The sequence below is a fragment of the Euprymna scolopes genome, unplaced genomic scaffold (assembly GCF_053919585.1).
Source record: "Euprymna scolopes isolate OS-2025 unplaced genomic scaffold, ASM5391958v1 sca391, whole genome shotgun sequence".
In the NCBI taxonomy this organism is placed as follows: Eukaryota; Metazoa; Mollusca; class Cephalopoda; order Sepiida; family Sepiolidae; genus Euprymna; species Euprymna scolopes.
The window spans coordinates 15,001-25,000 of record NW_027633426.1 but is presented as its reverse complement, the minus strand read 5'-3'; the positions used below and the strand labels follow the sequence as shown (position 1 = coordinate 25,000).

The 10,000-nt window shown below is 59.1% G+C and overlaps 2 non-coding genes and 1 pseudogene across 2 annotated transcripts in view; all 3 read right to left on the bottom strand.

The window, feature by feature from the left end:
• Positions 1 to 2,549, bottom strand: part of LOC145274673 (large subunit ribosomal RNA) — a 5,724-nt gene extending 3,175 nt beyond the window's left edge. The window contains exon 1 of the ribosomal RNA XR_013866876.1: positions 1 to 2,549. This exon is cut by the window's left edge and continues 3,175 nt beyond it. This is a non-coding gene — a ribosomal RNA (large subunit ribosomal RNA).
• A 593-nt stretch (positions 2,550 to 3,142) lies between these two features.
• Positions 3,143 to 3,300, bottom strand: LOC145274674 (5.8S ribosomal RNA). Its single transcript, XR_013866877.1, has one exon. It is a non-coding gene; the product is annotated as a 5.8S ribosomal RNA (ribosomal RNA).
• Positions 3,301 to 3,698: 398 nt separating this feature from the next.
• On the bottom strand, positions 3,699 to 6,069 carry LOC145274677 (small subunit ribosomal RNA; annotated as a pseudogene).
• Between the last annotated feature and the right edge of the window lie 3,931 nt (positions 6,070 to 10,000).

Sequence of the window (10,000 nt, the reverse complement as noted above, 5' to 3'; positions counted from 1 at the left end):
AAGTTCATCGCTCCTCGCCGCGACGGTCCGGCATCGGTCCGTCGCTCCAGCGCCATCCATTTTCGGGGCCGGTCGATTCGGCAGGTGAGTTGTTACACACTCCTTAGCGGATTCCGACTTCCGTGGCCACCGTCCTGCTGTCTATATCGACCGACACCCTTTCGGGGATCTCATGGGCGTCGCGTTAGGCACCTTAGCCGGACGTTTGGTTCATCCCACAGCGCCAGTTCTGCTTACCAAAAGTGGCCCACTTGGCACTCGCATTCGAGGTGACCAACCGCCCAGCGAAGCGTGCTGGCGGCGGCGGCCGGATGGGTCGGCTCCGTCGTTCGGGAGAGTCGGCCCGTTCCACCCGTTCCGAGTTCGAGAGTAGGTCGAGGCCGTGAACGGCCCCGGGGCCTCCAATCGTTCGCTTTACCGGATGGAATTGCGACGATCGAGCGCCAGCTATCCTGAGGGAAACTTCGGAGGGAACCAGCTACTAGACGGCTCGATTGGTCTTTCGCCCCTACACCCGGTTCCGACGATCGATTTGCACGTCAGAGGCGCTTCGGACTTCCACCAGAGTTTCCTCTGGCTTCATCCCGACCGGGCGTGGATCGCCATCTTTCGGGTCCCTGGTCGCTCGCTACGCCAGAGTCGGCCGAGTCGTACTCGGAAAAAGGGGAAACCGACCCGGGGGTGATGCGCCCGCGCGCAGCGCCTAAACTCGACGACAAAATAGGACTAGTTCAAGCCGCGGGATCTCACCGATGGGCGGAAGGAGGATATGGAAGCTGGCGCCCGGCAATTCCCCTTTTTGGATGATGCGCCGGTCCCCTCTCGGGGAGGAGGGAAAAACAACCGCACGTCAGCCACGAGCCTTCCCTCTCCTATCTCTCTCGGGAAGAGAGAAAAAAGGAAAAGTTGCGGGCACCGCAGCAGCGACGGCGGAAGGCCGAAAACGCCGCGCCGGCGGGATCGGGCACGGCTCGGAGGCGGGTGAGGCGAGGAGAAGACGACGGCACGAGACCGACGACACCCCCCGACGACCCCCGGACGACTTTGCCACGACACCTCTCCCGATCGACGCCCTCCTACACGCTCTCTCGCTTTCGCTTCGCCTTCGGGGTTAGTCAGAGGTGGCCCCTACGACTCGCGAACGGCCAGGACTCCTCGGTCCGTGTTTCAAGACGGGTCGGGTGGGTTGCCGATGCACGTCGCTGACCCGGGGTGGCGGGCGGCTCGAGTAAAAAAGCGTCGCCGAGCGACCTCTCCGGAAACGGAAACGGGCGCGGGCGGGGTTGCCCCCGACAAGAACCCGAAACGTCGGCGAGGTGCGTGACGGCGAGGCCGCGCCAGTCCTATCCCGCCTCTCATCGCGCACGCGCCCGAGACGGTGGGGCGCCTAAGGAGCGACACACAGAGTGCGTCGCCCGCACGCGACTTCCGGCGGGATCAAAACGGACCGGCTCGCCACGTGTAACGGATCGTGTCAGATTTCCTCCGTTCCCGGCAGAAAGGGGCAGTTACGTTCGCGGGCCCGACGGCCGGTGGCCCCCGACTTCACAAGGTGGGAAGACGGGGGTTTTCAGGGTGATGAAACGCCTGCCGCCTACGGAAAAAAACCCGCGTGTTCGACCTGCACGCCGGGAACGGGTCGCGACGACGGACCGGAGGGGAAGTGCGTCCGGTGCCGGCCGCGCGGAGGTCGCGCCGAAGCGCCCGCGCCATGATTACGCCGAGCGATGATGAAGGGGACGGGTGCAGCGGAGTCGCGCGCGGAGGGAGCAGGAGGAAAGAAGAAGCGGCGGCGACGGATGCGGCGGGTTAGGGCCCGGCGGCAGCAGCGATCGAGAGGACGAGTCCCCTCCGTCGCAGCCAACCGACGCAGCCACCTACCGACGCCGCGGTCGTCACCACGTTTCCCTTCCCGCTATCCACGCGGCCCGTCTCCTTCGTCGGCGACGCGGGCACAAAAGCTGGAACCGCGGGGAACGAGTCCCCCGCGGACACGACGAACGACGACCTGTGCCGCGACGGCCTCTCTTTCAAGAACACACATCGAGTTTGGGCTCGAGCCTAGGCAGCACCGGACTGAGTCCCCCCGCGATCGCGGTGAGCGGTCCCACCCGTTTACCCCTGGGCGGTTTCACGTTCTCTTGAACTCTCTCTCCAAAGTTCTTTTCAACTTTCCCTCACGGTACTTGTCGACTATCGGACTCGTCCCGGTATTTAGCCTTGGATGGAGCTTACCACCCGATTTGGGCTGCGTTCCCAAGCAACCCGACTCTCGGATCGAAGGCCGTCGCTCGCCGTCCGCACCGAATGGGCCTGGCACCCGCCGCGGGCGGCCCCGATCGAGGGAACTCCGAACTATGCGAGACGAAAACGAACGGCTGCCTTCGACCCATGCGCCACACGTCCCGAAGCCTTTAACTTGCGACGGGATTCGGCGTTGGGCTTCTCCCGGTTCACTCGCCGTTACTAAGGGAATCCCGGTTGGTTTCTTTTCCTCCGCTTAGCGATATGCTTAAGTTCAGCGGGTCGTCTCGTCCGAGCCGAGGGCGGCGGTTTTTAGTAGAGTGTGGTGTTTGGAGGAGAGGAATCTCGATCGGTACCCTCCGTGTGACGACGGCTGGCCGATATAGCGCCCGTCCGACCGAAAATGAAGAAGCCAACAATTAAAAAAAAGCGTGGGTCCTCCCCATCCGACGTTGCGTTGCCTACGACGCGGCCACCTTTTTACGGTGCGACGGCCGTGCTCGTCGCGCTGCTCGAGGCGTCGCTGAGAGACACCTTCATGAGGCAGAGAGCGAGACGAGCAGGCGGCGCTTACGTCGGCAGTCGGTTAGGTCGGTACTTTTTTTTTGGTCTCCCTTCGGCTGCTTTCGGACAGACTCCTCCTGCTCCTCCTCCACAGTGTTTCTTCACGCGGTCGAAAAGGGAAAAGACTCCGCGGTCTGCCAGCGGGAGACGAAGGAGGAGGCCGGAGAGGGTTTTAAAAAAAAAAAAGACATTGAAAGGAGTCAATTCTTTTTTTATTTTTCTTCCCCCTCGTCACTCGCTCCTGCGACGTCCCGGTTACCACCGTGCCGAGGACCGGGCGGGCACGGGGACGGCAAGATGTCGTTTCGTTAACGGAGAAAGACATGTAACGTTCCGCCTCTCGACCGGACGTGGCCCCGAGACAAGGGATCTCGGGGCCGCAATGTGCGTTCGAGGTGTCGATGTTCACTGAGTCCTGCAATTCGCATCAGTTATCGCGGCTGGCCGCGCTCTTCATCGACGGACGAGCCGAGTGATCCCCCGTCCAGGGTTCAGCACTTGGTTTTTTTATATTAGTTTTTGTTTATATAGATTTAGTAGTGTGCGAGGAGGTCTGTGCGAGGAGGCGTGACGGCATTGCAATGTCGCGAGTAGTTTGTTTTTTTAGCTAGCGGCGGTGGCACAGCGGCTGCAAAAAAACAAAAAAAACGATAAAGCGGCGACAAGGCAAAGAAGAAGCGGCCATCACTTGCGGTGGGCGAAAAAACAAACAGGTGGTAAGACGCGGAAGCAAGCAAGAAGAGCTGGGGCTTTAAAAACCTCCGCGTCACCACAAATCTATCTCTCGCTCCGCCTTTTATAGGTTTGTTTGCGCGCATTCGAGGCGTTGACGCCGACAGACAGAGGAGGTAGGCCGGAAAACAACAAACCAGTCTCGAACGGGAAAACGGTAATGATCCTTCCGCAGGTTCACCTACGGAAACCTTGTTACGACTTTTACTTCCTCTAAACGATCGGGTTCGGTCGTCTTCTCCAGGCATCGAACGCCGAGGCGTAGATGCACGAGTGTCGTGACGGACACGTCGCGCACTGCCCGGCGGCGTCGTCGGCCAGATCCGAGGACCTCACCGGACCGTTCGATCGGTAGTAGCGACGGGCGGTGTGTACAAAGGGCAGGGACGTGATCGACGCGGGCTGTTGACCCGCGCCTACCGGGAATTCCTCGTTCACGGGGTTGGTTACAGGCCCCGATCCCTATCACGGGAGGTGGTTCAGAGGTTTCCCAACCCTCTCGGGCCGGGGCGAAGTCCCCGCTGATACCTCCAGTGTAGCGCGCGTGCGGCCCCGGACATCTAAGGGCATCACAGACCTGTTATCGCTCCGCCTCGTGTGGCTTTCTGCCACCCGTCCCTCTAAGAAGTGCGTGAGAAAACCGACCCGGACCCGAGCGCCACGGAGGACGCCGAGCCCGCCGTAAAAATCACTGACATCGGCGCACTAGTTAGCAGGCCGGAGTCTCGTTCGTTATCGGAATCAACCAGACGGATCGCTCCACCAACTAAGAACGGCCATGCACCACCACCCACCGAATCGAGAAAGAGCTATCGATCTGTCAATCCTACCGGTGTCCGGACCGGGTGAGTTTTCCCGTGTTGAGTCAAATTAAGCCGCAGGCTCCACTCCTGGTGGTGCCCTTCCGTCAATTCCTTTAAGTTTCAGCTTTGCAACCATACTCCCCCCGGAACCGAACTCTGGTTTCCCGCAGGCTACCCGCCGGGTCATGGAAGCGAACGCCGGCGGATCGCCGGTCGGCATCGTTTACGGTCGGAACTACGACGGTATCTGATCGTCTTCGAACCTCCGACTTTCGCTCTTGATCGAGGAAAACGTGCTTGCCACACGCCATCGCTGCAGTTCGTCTTGCGACGATCCAAGAATTTCACCTCTAACGTCGCAATACGAGTGGCCCCGACCGCTCCCTTCGATCATTGCCTCGCCGTAGACGGAGACCGACAGACGTAGACGAGGCCCTCTTCCATCATTCCATGCTTATCGTATGCAAGCTTGAACAGCCCGCTCTGAGCACTCTAATTTTTTCAAAGTGAACGTACCGGCCGCCGCGGACACTCGGTTAAGAGCACCCTTGGAGGAGAAACCGCCGACCGCAACACGCGCGCAGACAAGACACGAAGCAGGGACTCGGAGCGGACCGGGGGGTTCAAAAAAAAAGAGGAACGCGCGGAAAGGGAGAGGGAGAGAAGCGCGGGGGTCAGAGTGCGGGGATGCGAATGAACGCACCCAAACACACACACGTAGCACCCCCCCGTTAGACTACTCCCGGAACCGAACCGACGACCACTTGTTTTTTTTTTCCCGGATCCCGATCACGACCTCCTCGTCCACCTCGCCGGCAGGACCGCGTGGCGGGTATGCTAGCGGTTGACACCGGCGGAAAGGGCCGGGAATGCGAACGGACGACCAAAGTCAACGACGGACGATGGCGCCGCCGCCCCGGGGCCGCTTGCGCGACCACGAACCCGAGTTCGGACTACGAGCTTTTTAACCGCAACAACTTTAATATACGCTACCGGAGCTGGAATTACCGCGGCTGCTGGCACCAGACTTGCCCTCCGGTTGGTCCTCGTTAACGGATTTGAAGTGTACTCATTCCGATCGCGGGGCCTCGACAGAGTCCCGCGTCGTTATTTTTCGTCACTACCTCCCCGTGCCGGGAGTGGGTAATTTGCGCGCCTGCTGCCTTCCTTGGATGTGGTAGCCGTTTCGCATGCTCCCTCTCCGGAATCGAACCCCGATTCCCCGTTACCCGTAGTAACCACGGTAGGCACTTAACCGACCGTCGACAGTTGATAGGGCGGACCCTCGAGAGACCCGTCGCCGGGCGTGAAAGCTCGTGCGATCGACCAGTGAGTTATCCAGAGTCACCAAAGCGGAGCGCGCCGCCCTATGAGCCCCGCCACCGAACGGACCCGCGAGCGGGAACGCCGACGACGGGAGGACGGAATGACGCGCATCGGTCTCAGTCTAATATGTAGCGCCGCGACCCGGAACGGCCGACGCGGGTGCCAGCGCGCGAGGCGTGGCGACGACGGCGCGCCGACCGATCGCGGCCTGTGTCACATGTATTAGCTCTAGAATTGCCACAGTTATCCATCGCCTCCGAGGAGGAATACGGTCCCGAGGATTAGGTCCGGTTCCTGAGCCATTCGCGGTTTCGCCCGTTCTAATGCGTGGCGTGAACTTACACTTGCATGGCTTAAGCTTTGAGACAAGCATATGACTACTGGCAGGATCAACCAGGTATCGTTGGAATTTGGGACTTTGTTTCGACAGAACGACAGACCGACCGACCGACCGACCGACATAAGACAGACAACTACAACGACGGGCACGTGTTTATTTATTTTTCGAGGGGGTTCGCCGTCAGAAGAAGCGCGCTGCCCGCGCTGATGGCCTCTTTTTTGTTTCTCCCCTGACTTGGACCGAGACCGAGACTCAAAGAACGAAAGCGACCAACGTCGACAACAACAACGACAACGGCACCCTTGACAGCGATACATACGACAAACGACAAGCAGCACGACGGCAGTGCACACGGACATCGAGGGTCAAGGTGCAGACTGAACTCGCCGAGGTCGTCGTCATCGTGGTCGCCATCGATTCCGTCTCGTCGTCGTCGTCGTCAACGTCCACGTCACAGCCGGCCGAGAAGAGAGAACAGACGACAGCGTCGACAACAACAACATCGACAACGGCACCCTTGACAGCGATACATACGACAAACGACAAACAGCACGACGGCAGTGCACACGGACATCGGAGGTCAAGGTGCAGACTGGAATCGTCGAGGTCGTCGTCATCGTGGTCGCCATCGATGCCGTCTCGTCGTCGTCGTCGTCGTCTTCGTCGTCGTCGTCGTCATCAACGTACCAACCGACCGAGACGAGAGAGCAAGCAACAACGTCGACAACAACAACGACAACGGCACCCTTGACAGCGATACATACGACAAACGACAAACAGCACGACGGCAGTGCACACGGACATCGGAGGTCAAGGTGCAGACTGAACTCGTCGAGGTCGTCGTCATCGTGGTCGCCATCGATGCCGTCTCGTCGTCGTCGTCGTCTCCGTCGTCGTCGTCGTCGTCGCCAACGTCAACGTCAACATCACAGCCGTCATCGGGGAGGAGCTGGACCAGGGCAGCGGCGGCGTAAATTTTCCCGTCACCTTCGTCGTCGCCTTCGTCGACCGACCGACCGACCGGCGTCGTGTTCGTGCTCGGAAAACCGAGGAGAGACAACGTGCACATGGCGCGTTCTCGCAAGCGGCTCCTCGGTCCGATTTTTTTGGGCGGCTTTTTCGAGCTTTTTTTTTTTTTTCTCACCCTTTCGTCCGTGCGACGGCGAACGTTAGGGGAAAAAAAAAAAAAAAAAAAAAACGACAACAACGCGGCGGACCGGGCGAACAACATCGTCGACACACACGACATTGACGACCGGTCCCCCTTTTCACAATCGCATCGAGATAAAAACGAACGAGTCCGATTCGAGCACCGAGTCGCGAGCGGGAGGACTGTCGGTGCAAGTATCGATCACTGACGTGAGCGCTTCGCCGGACAGAGGATGGCTCATCCGGCAGCCGTGCAAATCGACGGTATGGGAAGAACGAACAAGAAGAGCAACGACTTGATCGGCGGCTTGGGAACTGCGGACGGTGAAAACGGGTTAATCGACTGCGACCACGACTGCTCGATCGATCTTCTTTGGCGCTAACAAAGGTGGAGGTGGCGCAAGAAGGGACTAGCGCTATCACCGTCCACGTATCAGAAGATGCGGCGGCAGACGTCGACGCTTATGCGTTGTCGGACGAGAAGTCGCTGCAGCACGTGTACCGCGAGCGGGACGTCCAAGGTTTTGCCAGACGGAAAGAAATCGGGTGTCAGCGAACGTTCACACGGCTGTGAGATCGGACGCTGACAGGAGTAGGAGGCGGCAGGCAGGCGGCGGTTACGGCGGCGGCGCCTGCTGCTGCTCATCCTCCTGTTTGCTGCGGCGACTTCCAGGACGGGAGAGCATCGAACAACGTACGTATGGTTACAAGGGGATCAGGATCTACATAGTGCATCCCCCGCGGCTATTTTTGTTTGTTTGTTCGCTCGTTCGTTAATTCGTTCGTTCGTTCGTTCGTTCGTTACAATGTACGTTTTTCCGTTCGACGGCGGCAGAGAGCGGCGGCGTTTCTCCCTAATCCGGAGGATTTATCGGTCGCACAGCGATGGGTCGTTCGGCCGATCATCGAAAGATTCGCAGGTAGTGGTTGAATGGCAGAACGGCAGCAACAACAGCGGCGGCTGAGAGCGGCGAACGCTGAGGCGGAAGCAGAAGCTGCAGCAAACGTATCGGCTAAACATGGTGGACATAGATATGGCTGACGACGCGGGTACCACGACGACTATGGAACCAGGAAAAGGAGCCGTTAGTTGTTCCAACATATCGTTCGACACGTCGAGCAGCCCTAGGTCCACGGAGAAGCACACACACGTACCACGTATTATAACCTAACGACGATGAGCGGGCGCACGGTTGGCAGGAACGAAGGCGGCGGATCAAAACAAGTTGGAGCGCGGCGACAGCGATAACGGTGACAGCCCTAGGCGGCGGAGATGCCACTTTCTGACGCCTTTGCGACAAGCCCGTAGAGACGTTCCGGACCACCACGAGGCAAAGAGTCGCTGCTCCGACGAACCGACACACCAAAGTGTGCTTCCTACCGAACATGTTTTATAAAACTTTCAAACTGGAAAACCCCAGAAATGGTGTTGGTATTCGTCCAGACCCACCTCCGACACCTGAAAATGGTGGTCAAAAAAAACGTCGATTATACGAAGCGACATTTCTGGTCGGCGATTTTCCAGTTTTACGCCTACTGCCACATGGGGATGTCGGTAGGCGTCGCAAAGTGCCTTCTCGACGCCTAGGCACACCAGGACTTTGTCATTTTTTTCCCCCTCGACATTCCTGGTCCGGTCTATTCCGATTTTACACCTACCGCCATGTGGGGGTGGCAGTAGGCGTCGAAAAGTGCCTTCTCGACCGCTAGCGACACCACTACTTTATCGAGCTCTGGAGGCCCGCACACCGACCCGGGGGCCGCGGAGTCGACCCCGGGGGCCTCCTGGCGTCGCCGCCGCTCACTTGGACGCCTTCCGCAACCTGTGGTCCCGCTCGGGGCCGCCGGGAGCCTCGCCGACCTGACCGGTGTCGGTAGGCGTCTGGAAGCGCCCGGCCGACCTGGACGAGGTCCCCCTGGCCCCCGGGGGACACCCCTTAGTTGGATGGGGGTGCTGTCCCGGGCACACATGCAACCCGCGGCCGCCTACCGACAGCCCCCTTCGCTCGATCGCTACTCCTTTCCAACATATGTCGGAGAAGCCGGGCGGTTGTGAAACCCCAGAAATGGTGTTGGTATTCGTCCAGACCCACCTCCGACACCTGAAAATGGTGGTCAAAAAAAACGTCGATTATACGAAGCGACATTTCTGGTCGGCGATTTTCCAGTTTTGCGCCTACCGCCATGTGGGGGTGGCAGTAGGCGTCGAAAAGTGCCTTCTCGACCGCTAGCGACACCACTACTTTATCGAGCTCTGGAGGCCCGCACACCGACCCGGGGGCCGCGGAGTCGACCCCGGGGGCCTCCTGGCGTCGCCGCCGCTCACTTGGACGCCTTCCGCAACCTGTGGTCCCGCTCGGGGCCGCCGGGAGCCTCGCCGACCTGACCGGTGTCGGTAGGCGTCAGTCAAACTTGCTTAAGAGGCAAAGCCTCCTCACACCTTAAGAGAGTCACAGTTAGTCCCGCCGTTTACCCGTGGTCGTCGTCGGGGGTGCCGGTCGGTGTGTTTCGGCGTGTTTCTTTCTTACTTTAGCTCGCTCCTATAAGCTAACTCAGCAGCCCTGCTAAAATCAATTTATCATTATTTTCAATCTATCGAAAATCTTAATTTATTATTATTTTCCAACTATCGAAAATCTTAATAGAGTTGGGGTTTTTTGTTTGTTTTTTTTTTTAAATTCCATTGTAACAACAGACAGCCAGCCAGCAGCATGTGGTGTCGGTAGGCGTCTGGAAGCGCTTGAGGAGGCAGAGGAGTTGGCAAGCTCGCTAAACTGCCCGCTGGTGTGGTGGTGTCGGTAGAGGCGTCTTGAATATACCCGGTCGCTCGATCGACGACGAC